General features: G+C 37.8%; 1 protein-coding gene across 1 annotated transcript in view; it reads right to left on the bottom strand.

Annotated features, from left to right (window-relative positions):
• LOC117325990 (caspase activity and apoptosis inhibitor 1-like) overlaps nt 1–12418 on the bottom strand; it is a 109988-nt gene that overhangs the window by 89620 nt on the left and 7950 nt on the right. The gene's annotated exons all lie outside the window — the stretch shown is intronic.

Below are 12418 nucleotides of genomic sequence, written 5' to 3'. Positions count from 1 at the left end.
AAAATAATAAATAATAATCTAAAATTTCATATTTTCTGTGAAAATAATTACGATGAGCTGACCAGATCAGGAGATGGATTACAACCATTTAATTTATATGAGATAGTATTATATAATTGTGGCAGGCAGTCAGAAACACCAGATACCACAGTTAATATCCCTCTCAAGCATGTCTGAGACTAAGATCCAGCAATTAATCCAAGTCTTATAGCTCTGCTGTGTCAAAAACAATTCATTCACTTTCAAAAAAAAAGTCTGGAGACCATGCGAACGGTGATACACGTGTTGAGGTAGGCTGGAGGAGAAGGGGCACCCCTGATTGGATGTGACATGTCTGAATTGATTCTATGATTTATACAGGCGAAAAAACAACTTATAAAACACATTCCGTGGCTATAGATTGGTTGATGCACTACCACGATAAATAATGGGACAGTTGTAACACTACTTATGAAATGCTTTATCAAATGGACAATTTGGTATATTTCTTGTCTATATACAGTCCTACTAAAAACTTATGATCTTATAGATACTGGACATTGTTTTGTGGAGATTTCTAATCACTGTCGCATCCATGCTTGAACCCACTAATGTATAGAAGTACATCACATTTAGCTGTCTGGTAACACGGACAATTAGCCTGGGTTTTAACACAGATTTACACTTATCACATTTATATAGACTTTTAATGCATCATTCTCCGTCAATTTCCGTTTTTACCGAGTCTAATATAATTTTAACAAAAAGCGGGTGTCATGTTAGTTCAAATTTTATAATCTAAAGATTTGACGAATAGATATGGGCTGTGAGATTTACATCCCCAAGGTACCATCAGGAAGTCCAAGGCAATTTGGTGTCCTTAACCAAACCATTATAGTGTGGTATGTCAGTATAACCTCATTATAGAAATTGTACTTATAGACAGAGACTTTAATCCTTTGCTACAGCAGTGCACAGTTAGACATACAAGCCTTGTGTTCGGGGTTTCGTTTTTATAAATTAGAAGTTAAGTTTTTAACAGCCTGCAGAGATATCACACATCTATAAATGAGACAATATTTTTTATTTTTTTTTACATATTGGACATATCCGGTATATCTTTAGGAAATCTCAACATATGGATGATTCATGCAAACACTGTTTACTGAAACCCTCTCAGCTTTATCCCATTATCTACTGTGGTAATATTATTAAATTATTTCACATAAAAAAAAATTCAATTTTAGATGATCATATAATCCACTATCCCTTTTTGCCCTTACTACACCTAACAATATTTTGTTAACAGGTTTTTATCTGAATTCCTCATTTTTTGCAAAGGTCAAGTATATATTGTGTTAAATATGACTAACCACACATACATATTTATTTCTGTTCTGTTCACAAAACCTTACAAATATCAGAATGTATCCAATCACCCTCTTGTAAAAAAAAAAAAAAAAACATTTCTCAAAGATAACTGCAGCTAACATGTGTTGTTCCGTAAAAGACAGAATTAATTGGACCTGATTTCACTAATTGCTGGCAATGATTAAAAAGAATCGAAGGAATCATTTGATGTCAGAGGGCCTCATGTCATCATCCTATTTCATTTTGGAACCAAATCAGCGACTCCATATAATTATGTTTTTGTTCAATAAGTAAGAAGAAATCTGTGCATGCCCCTCCTATAACTTGTAAACTTCAATCACGGCTGAGCATATCTTCGCTGCTGTCTTTTTACCGTTAAAGGGTCGATACCCTATGAAATCTTAAGCATCACAGTGTTAAATAGCAAGTACTGCTCTACAGCACATGGTACGCAGATGTTACGCAATAGAAATGTGCGACTTCAGTGCATTTTTTGAGTGTGCCTTACACCATGCTGTGCTGGTAATACACCGCATCGTTTGTTACGACTAACCCTGACATCGTCACTTTATTGGTGAAGTTTGCCGTCATGGCGACAGTGTCATGGTGCCCTTATGACAGCTCCTTAATGCATACTAATAATCACCGACAACTATAATCACTAATATTCCGTAAACTCACTCTTGATGCTCAGCAAAAGAATGAGAATTACTCTCCTCCACCCTTCAACATCAAAAGGATCAGGCTAAAGCAAAGTTATAAGAAATCTAAATTCTTCCAATATCTTCATATTGAGCAAATAATTTCCCCCTAAGCCATGCAAGTTTATATACTGCATATGCTATGGAATCAAACTACTCATCAAAAAACATCATTTCAAAAGATTTCTACCATCCTTTATGAATCAACTTATTTTCAGAATTACATATAACAATTTATAGAAGCGTTGATGAGAAAAACACAACTACCAAATAAAAATCCTGTGAAGCTCGTGAGTATCTAGACTTTGTGTTGATGAGTTGGTAGTGTGTGTGTACGCAGTGCAATCTCGAACTAATTAATCTCCCAAATTGACTTTATTTTTGACTTTTCTTATTTTCACTGATTTCAACTAGTTTTTTCTTTCTTTGTTACCAAAATCTTGGCACTGACAGAGCTGGGAAATAATTACAATATCTTCTGCCTACAGTGATGTGTTATACAGTTTTCATCTCCAGGCAAAACAAACATACATTTGAGTGTAGGATGAAATGGTCTGGAATAAACGAGAAATGAATATTTCAGATATTTTCAAAGACATGGAATAGATTTAACTGTAAATACAAGCATATGAATACGCAAAACACCTTAGCCGGTACTCACTGTGATTTATTTACCATACTGTATTGTAGATTATATAATTAGTCAATTTTCTATATCTTTACCTAGCTTTGAAACAACTTCACATGGGATATAGTTTTTAAATCATTAAGATCCCGTGGAAGAACACTTTGATAATGTAATTGTAGAAAAAACATGCAATGCTTCAAAAGAATCAGTCAGCATCCAACACCCAATTAGATATCTGACAATAAATGAATCCAAAAAGAAAAAGTGTCTTTGTTACAGGCTGAGCACTTCAAAAAGGAAAACCAAACAGAGAGTACGGAGAACTTACATAGATTTAGATAATCTTGTGGTACCTAGTCTAAAGATGTTAAAATTGATATTTGATTGAGGTAAAATTACCTGAGGATTTGTGTGGTGACAAGTTTACCTGAGGACTCGAGTGATGACAAGTTTACCTGAGGACTTGAGTGGTGACAATTTACCAGAGGATTTGTGTGGTGACAAGTTACCTGAGGACTTGTGTGGTGACAAGTTACGTGAGGACTTGTGTGGTGACAAGTTACCTGAGGATTTGAATGATGAACACATTATTATCTAGTACCATTTACCTGAGTTCTTGAGTGGTGAGAAGTTACATGAGGACTTGTGTGGTGACAAGTTACCTGAGGGTTTGAGTGGTGACAAGTTACCTGAGGACTTGAATGGTGACAAGTTACCTGAGGACTTGAATGGTGACAAGTTTACCTGGGGACTTGAATGGTGACAAGTTTACCTGAGGACTTGAATGGTGACAAGTTTACCTGCGGACTTGAATGGTGACAAGTTTACCTGGGGACTTGAGTGGTGACAGGTTTACCTGAGGACTTGAAAGATGAACACATTATTATCTAGTCCCATTTACCTGAGTTCTTGAGTGGTGAGAAGTTACATGGGGACTTGAATGGTGAGAAGTTACCTGAGGACTTGAATGGTGAGAAGTTACCTGAGGACTTGAATGGTGAGAAGTTACCTGTGGACTTGAATGGTGAGAAGTTACCTGAGGACTTGAATGGTGAGAAGTTACCCGAGGACTTGTGTGGTGAGAAGTTACCTGAGGACTTGAGTGTTGACAAGTTTCCTGATGACTTGAGTGGTGAGAAATTACCTGAGGACTTGGTGAGAAGTTACCTGATGACTTGAGTGGTGAGAAGTTACCTGAGGACTTGAGTGGTGAGAAGTTACCTGATGACTTGAGTGGTGAGAAGTTACCTGAGGACTTGGTGAGAAGTTACCTGAGGATTTGATTGGTGAGAAGTTACCTGATGACTTGGTGAGAATTTACCTGATGACTTGAGTGGTGAGAAGTTACATGGGGACTTGAATGGTGAGAATTTACCTGAGGACTTGAGTGTTGACAAGTTTACCTGAGGACTTGAGTGGTGAGAAGTTATGTTAGGACTTGAGTGGTGAGAAGTTACCTGAGGATTTGGTGAGAAGTTACCTGAGGATTTGAGTGGTGAGAAGTTACCTGAGAACTTGAGTGGTGAGAAGTTACCTGAGGACTTGAGTGGTGAGAAGTTACCTGAGGACTTGAGTGGTGAGAAGTTACCTGAGGACTTGAGTGGTGACAAGTTTACCAGAGGACTTGAGTGGTGACAAGTTACCTGAGGATTCGAGTGGTGAGAAGTTACCTGATGACTTGGTGAGAATTTACCTGAGGACTTGAGTGGTGATAAGTTACCTGAGGATTTGAGTGGTGAGAAGTTACCTGATGACTTGAGTGGTGACAAGTTTACCTGAGGACTTGAGTGGTGACAAGTTTACCAGAGGACTTGAGTGGTGACAAGTTACCTGAGGATTTGAGTGGTGACAAGTTACCTGAGGACTTGAGTGGTGACAAGTTTACCAGAGGACTTGAGAGGTGAGAAGTTTACCTGAGGACTTGAGTGGTGACAAGTTTATCTGAGGACTTGAGTGGTGACAAGTTACCTGAGGACTTGAGTGGTGACAAGTTACCTGAGGATTTGAGGTGACAAGTTTACCAGAGGACTTGAGTGGTGACAAGTTACTCGAGGATTTGAGTGGTGACAAGTTTATCTGAGGACTTGAGTGGTGACAAGTTACCTGAGGACTTGAGTGGTGACAAGTTACCTGAGGACTTGAGTGGTGACAAGTTACCTGAGGACAATGGTGACTAAAACCTTATCTGAGACATGAGCAGTAACAAATTTTCCAAACTCACATATACATGTTGTAGAGGCACAGCTACCCGACATATACAGTAACACAATCAGATTATACAGTACAGTTTGAGGGTTCCAGCACACCTGCTGACGATATCTCATTGCCTCTATTGAATGCTGAAGATGCACAACCACAAATTGTATAGTGCCCTGGCAACTACCCTTCAATGTATCATGTATTAATGTATTTCAAATAGCACTTTCATAAAGATTAAACAGACGAAGATTGAATCTTCTCCTTTCCTAACCGATTTATTTAAATTTCCCCATGTGCACTTTGCAAGGCTGTAGCTGCCGATTTAACCATGATAAAATGTTATAGTGTGAAAAACGGTTCAAGGGAATTGTCCTAGTAATTTGCTGCACACTTCTGCATTTAGAATCTGCAAAGACTTAGCACCCTGCATGGAAAATTACCTCTCCTGTCTGTTAATAACAACAGCAAATTAACCAGCTGACAATTTTTCGCAACCGTTATTGAATATATCGTAAGTTCTAGAAAAAATTGAGCACTTACACCTTGTAATATTTAGACAGGGTATCACGTTGAAATGACGAACGACCCTGAGAATTTACATAAACTGGACAAAGGATGACCAGCAATGTGTCATATCAGACTGACGTATTGGCGGCCTGTGGTCAGGAGATGATTTATCCTCCAACATGTGATCTCTGTCGCGAACTGTCAGTTTCTGATCACTTACACAAATCACCTTGCTTTAACATGAAAAAATAATCTTTGCACTTTTGCTTTTTTTTCAATAAGGCTTATAGGATTGGCTGTGTACAAAAATCACGGAGTAAAAATATTATCTTTATGATTGTACATCAATGGATATAGAATATTTGGTCAAATCTGATTTCTTAACATATAAAAAATTGCAGACAAATTACCTTTTCTCTTTCTATTCCTGTCTAGGGTAATTACAGTCTTGTTGTTGGCCTTCAGTTGGAGGACTTAGTCGCTAACATAGCTCCAGTCTTTAGTTCAGTCGCTAACATAGTTCCAGTCTTTTGTTCAAGAAATATCAGATCTAGCAAAAAAGACATTAAATCAGCCACATTCCTCACTGCCAATAATCTATCAATTTTAACATTATGTGTTAATAAACTCCTGATCACTTTAATCTGATATTTGTGTGGTGACCACTTTCTATATACTGCACACACACTTGAGAACAGAGAAATTAGTCACAGCTTTTTATGCATTAAAATGCTGATCGGAAGTGGTGAGTGACATGAGTATTATAAGGATAGCAAAGACAAAACTGTGTATAAAGACCACTCAAACCTGTCTAGAAAGACCACACAAACCTGTCTATAAAGGTCACTCAAATCTGTGTATAAAGCCCATTCAAACCTGTGTATAAAGACCACTCAAACCTGTGTATAAAGCCGAATCAAACCTGTGTATAAAGCCCAATCAAACCTGTGTATAAAGACCACTCAAACCTGTGTATAAATACCACTCAAACCTGTGTATCAAGCCCACTCAAACATGTGTATAAAGGTCACTCAAACCTGTCTAGAAAGACCACTTAAACCTGTATATAAAGTCCCTAAAACCTGTCTATGAAGGCCATTCAAACCTGTCTATAAAGTCCACTCAAACATGTGTATCAATGCCACTCAAACTGTGTCTATAAAGGTCACTCAAACCTGTATATAAAGGCCACTCAAACCTGTCTAGAAAGATAACATAAACCTGTCTATAAAGGCCACTCAAACCTGTCTAGAAAGATAACTTAAACCTGTCTATAAATGCCACTCAAACCTGAATATGAAGGCCAATCAAACCTGTCTATAAAGTTCACTCAAACCTGTCTATAAAAGTTACTCAAACCTGTCTATAAAGGTCACTTAAACCTGTGTATCAAGGCTGCTCAAATATGTGTATAAAGGTCACTTAAACTATCTTACAAAGGCCACTCAAACCTGTCTATGAAGGCCACTTAAACCTGTCTATAAAGTCCATCCAAGCCAGCAGAGAAAAGTGGACTTTATAGGCAGGTAACCTTTATGTAGAAGTTTTGATCAGAAAAACAATTTGACCAATTACAGCCCCCCTTCGAATATGATAACATGCCAAGAATGCACAGATGATGAATTCGTGGATCGAAGATAGAAAAATAGGTCAGTGACCGACTTTTTATATATGACACACCATCTTACCAAGGTGAATCCATGTCCCAATTATTAAGTTCCAGTGACAGGTAGTTTATTCAATAATAAACATCAAGTTTGGGAGATAAGAGCCTGGACAAACTTTCTCTTTGGAAAGGTCAAAAGTAGGTCAGGGTGACCTATTTTTGATATATTATACACTGGTTTACCAAAGTTAACCAATACCTCAAATATGAATTGTCAGTGTCAAATAGTGAAGGAGATAAAGCGCGGACAAAATAACATAAGGGCGGACGGACAAAGACAGGTGAGCTTATAAAAAATAATTTGTAGTTTCAAATCAATCCCCAGATATTGACAAAACAATATAATTAAAAGCTATCAACTATAAGCATTTGCTGTTTAGATGATTGCACTACAGGTTCTTGAGGACTGTGGTCTGATGAGGAATGACAAGTTTTAAAAAGAATGCTTTGATGACAGTAAGAAAAGCATTTTGCATTTAAGTGCTTTTTTCCAATGACATTCCTTCAGCCATCGTTAACACATTTAAAAGTCTGTTGCAGGCGTTATGGCATCGAAAAGCTGAAATCCATTAACTATACATATAAAGTTTGAGTGGTAGGGAGGATGTGTGTGAGGTACCACTGTACTACTGTGGAAATTAGGTAGACATGCCATAACACAGCGGTGAATCTCTACGAGGTGGACAGACCACAGTGCAAATCACTGCACAATTACATCCCCCACAGAAAGTGTCCCTACACTTCAACACCACCCATTACACATTCTCCCACCTGTACAGGGTCATATCAAACTAAAAATAAAAAGTTAAAGTGTTAAAAGTCAAAACTTTAAAATACAGGCCCTTTCCAGGCCCCTTACATGTATATATAGACATTGGACAGGGATGTTCTAGGCTCCTTACATGTATATATAGACATTGGACTGGGATGTTGTAGGCTCCTTACATGTATATATAGACATTGGACAGGGATGTTACATTGGACTGGGATGTTCTAGGCTCCTTACATGTATATATAGACATTGGACTGGGATGTTCTAGGCTCCTAACATGTATATATAGACATTGGACTGGGATGTTGTAGGCTCCTTACATGTATATATAGACATTGGACTGGGATGTTGTAGGCTCCTTACATGTATATATAGACATTGGACTGGGATGTTGTAGGCTCCTTACATGTATATATAGACATTGGACTGGGATGTTCTAGGCTCCTTACATGTATATATAGACATTAGACTGGGATGTTCTAGGCTCCTTACATGTATATATAGACATTGGACTGGGATGTTCTAGGCTCCTTACATGTATATATAGACATTGGACTGGGATGTTCTAGTCTCCTTACATGTATATATAGACATTGGACTGGGATGTTGTAGGCTCCTTACATGTATATATAGACATTGGCTGGGATGTTCTAGGCTCCTTACATGTACATATAGACATTAGAAAGGGATGTTCTAGGCTCCTTACATGTATATATAGACATTGGACTGGGATGTTGTAGGCTCCTTACATGTATATATAGACATTGGACTGGGATGTTCTAGGCTCCTTACATGTATATATAGACATTGGACTGGGATGTTGTAGGCTCCTTACATGTATACATAGACATTGGACTGGGATGTTTTGGCTCCTTACATGTATATATAGACATTGGACTGGGATGTTCTAGACTCCTTACATGTATATATAGACATTGGACTGGGATGTTCTAGGCTCCTTACATGTATATATAGACATTGGACTGGGATGTTCTAGGCTCCTTACATGTATATATAGACATTGGACTGGGATGTTCTAGACTCCTTACATGTATATATAGACATTGGACTGGGATGTTGTAGGCTCCTTACATGTATATATAGACACTGGACTGGGATGTTGTAGGCTCCTTACATGTATATATAGACATTGGACTGGGATGTTGTAGGCTCCTTACATGTATATATAGACATTGGACTGGGATGTTGTAGGCTCCTTACATGCATATATAGACATTGGACTGGGATGTTCTAGACTCCTTACATGTATATATAGACATTGGACTGGGATGTTCTAGACTCCTTACATGTATATATAGACATTGGACTGGGATGTTCTAGGCTCCTTACATGTATATATAGACATTGGACTGGGATGTTCTAGGCTCCTTACATGTATATATAGACATTGGACTGGGATGTTCTAGACTCCTTACATGTATATAGACATTGGACTGGGATGTTCTAGGCTCCTTACATGTATATATAGACATTGGACTGGGATGTTCTAGGCTCCTTACATGTATATATAGACATTGGACAGGGATGTTCTAGGCTCCTTACATGTATATATAGACATTGGACTGGGATGTTCTAGGCTCGTTACATGTATATATAGACATTGGACTGGGATGTTCTAGGCTCCTTACATGTATATATAGACATTGGACTGGGATGTTCTAGGCTCCTTACATGTATATATAGACATTGGACTGGGATGTTGTAGGCTCCTTACATGTATATATAGACATTGGACTGGGATGTTCTAGGCTCCTTACATGTATATATAGACATTGGACTGGGATGTTCTAGACTCCTTACATGTATATATAGACATTGGACTGGGATGTTCTAGGCTCCTTACATGTATATATAGACATTGGACTGGGATGTTGTAGGCTCCTTACATGTATATATAGACATTGGACTGGGATGTTCTAGGCTCCTTACATGTATATATAGACATTGGACAGGGATGTTCTAGGCTCCTTACATGTATATATAGACATTGGACTGGGATGATGTAGGCTCCTTACATGTATATATAGACATTGGACTGGGATGTTCTAGGCTCCTTACATGTATATATAGACATTGGACTGGGATGTTGTAGGCTCCCTATGTGTATATATAGACATTGGACTGGGTTGTTACCAGATCCTTTCATGTATATAAATAATAATTGTTTTTAAAAAACATACTCTTAAAACAATTCCCTGAATTGATTTACCACCGTAAAAGATGTTTTAGATAATAAACTTTATTTTTTTCTTAAAACAGAAAGCAGACACTTCAAAGGAATTAATTTCCTTTACTTTTTTTAAGTATTAAAAACTCAATCAGAAACAATTTAGAATGATTTGCTGCTATGTCAATTTTTTCTTCATATTTCCAGAATGTCTGTGAACACGGAACACCATCTCAAAGATGACAATAGATTTTTTTTTAAATATTTGACATTCTTCTGTAGTTTTCATTCCACTGGTAATAAATCAAAATTAGTCTGCAGTGTGGCATAAACATGTCCAAGACTGCCATCTTCAGACAAGATGAGGGTTGACAACAGGAGGGGGGACAATTCTATCCTAGAACTTTTTCTTCTCACATCAATGTGACAAGGTGTTTGATACATCACCAAGCGACAGACCCAATTAAAACATTCAGATGATATCCACCATTTTTTTTAAAGAAATTATTGTTCCATCTCATAAAACTAAAGAAAGAAATGTAAAAGACTATGTGTCATTGTACAGCCTAAGTCAATACACCTTTAAAGTTGTTTAAAAAAGAAGTTAGTTTGGAGGCGGTCCAAGCGTGTAGTTTGTAGAAGCTTGGCGGTGTGTTTATCACCAAGCTGGTTAAATAGAGGGGCGTGGCCACCACTTATAGGCTGGCAGACTCGCATGTAATAGGAAACATAGTCAAAAACATCTTCGCCAAACTTAACACACAAATTCATTTGTTAAGTCTCCAGTGTTCTGTGGCCACCATTATACAAGTTGTGTGTGTAATAAAACGAAAACCCAATTCTTGTGTAGGTTTTCTGGTGCTATCAGGGTCCGTTAGTGCACTCCCAATAATTATTAATATAATAATGTTCTAAATAAAAACTCTGACAGAGTAAACGCTACCACAAACATCGGCACCAATGGTATAACTCCCCTCCTCAACAGTTAAAGGACAACAGTCTGTACTTAAACATGTAATAGATAGCTACAATATCAGTTATGGTGTAATTCTAATATTGACAATTACATTCCTGCAGGTCACTTATACACAAATTAGAAAAGCCAATATTTCTAAGCAGGCTCAAATTACACAAAGACATTCCTGGGGGCAGACGATGATCAATTTAAAAAAAAAAAAAAAAATTGATAAAAATACTAAGAACAATCCCCCACAATGATGCATGTACAGTCCCATGGATGAATTAAAGCGTCCCATTCCTGAAACACTGAAACAGCTGTTTTTTCCAGAATTTAACATGTATATGGGGGTAAATATTTCCAAAACAATTAATTAATTTTATTACTGAAAATGGTCACCCATGTCCTCCGAGGTAAGGGGATGGGAGATATAATGAATCTAATCACTACAATCCTTCTTATATAATTGCCACCAAGTACTGTAAGTAACATATTCACATTTAAAGGTTAAAAATCAAACCAATTAATTCAAGGAACTTGATTATCTGCTGATTTTAACCTTTTAAGGAGACTGGTTTGATATTTTTGAATGTCTCATATAATTAAGACACTCATTAAGATAGGATGAGAGAATAGACAGGATTACCTGCCTTAGTACCCTTTCTCTCCACTAGGCTGCGCTCATGAAATTTAAGAGTGGTCAATTCACTGCCCTGATGTTGAAAATAATGAAAACCTCATGTGTCTCCTTGAAACATTCAATTCACAACCCACGGCATATGTAGAATTGTTTTTAATATAGATATACATACAAGCAACCATTTTGACAACTGACCATTTTATTCTAGACTAGATTGTAAGAAAGAGATTAATGTATTTTTTTAGCGAAAAATACCAGAAGCAATTTTGAACAGGAATATCCCCTGGCCTATATAAATATTAGCCAATCAAAATAGCAGAATCAATAAACCTGACCTGTCGTTGTATTTTGAAGTCACAACAATTAAGCTATATCAACTTATATCAATCTCTCTAATTGCCTCGGATTAAAGAGTAAGGGGTCGTAGTATCGGAGGAAACCAAAGTGTCCAGAGAAAACCCATGTGGCCAGGTAGGTCCAGAGAAAACCCATGTGGCCAGGTAGGTCCAGAGAAAACCCATGTGGCTAGGTAGGTCCAGAGAAAACCCATGTGGCCAGGTAGGTCCAGAGAAAACCCATGTGGCCAGGTAGGTCCAGAGAAAACCCATGTGGCCAGGCAGGTCCAAAGAAAACCCATGTGGCCAGGCAGGTCCAGAGAAAACCCATGTGGCCAGGCAGGTCCAGAGAAAACCCATGTGGCCAGGCAGGTCCAGAGAAAACCTATGTGGCCAGGCAGGTCCAGAGAAAACCTATGTGGCCAGGCAGGTCAAGAGAAAACCCATGTGGCCAGGCAGGTCCAGAGAAAACCC

Source organism: Pecten maximus, chromosome 4 (genome assembly GCF_902652985.1).
Source record: "Pecten maximus chromosome 4, xPecMax1.1, whole genome shotgun sequence".
Classification (NCBI taxonomy): Eukaryota; Metazoa; Mollusca; class Bivalvia; order Pectinida; family Pectinidae; genus Pecten; species Pecten maximus.
This window is presented reverse-complemented; position numbering and strand designations above follow the sequence as displayed.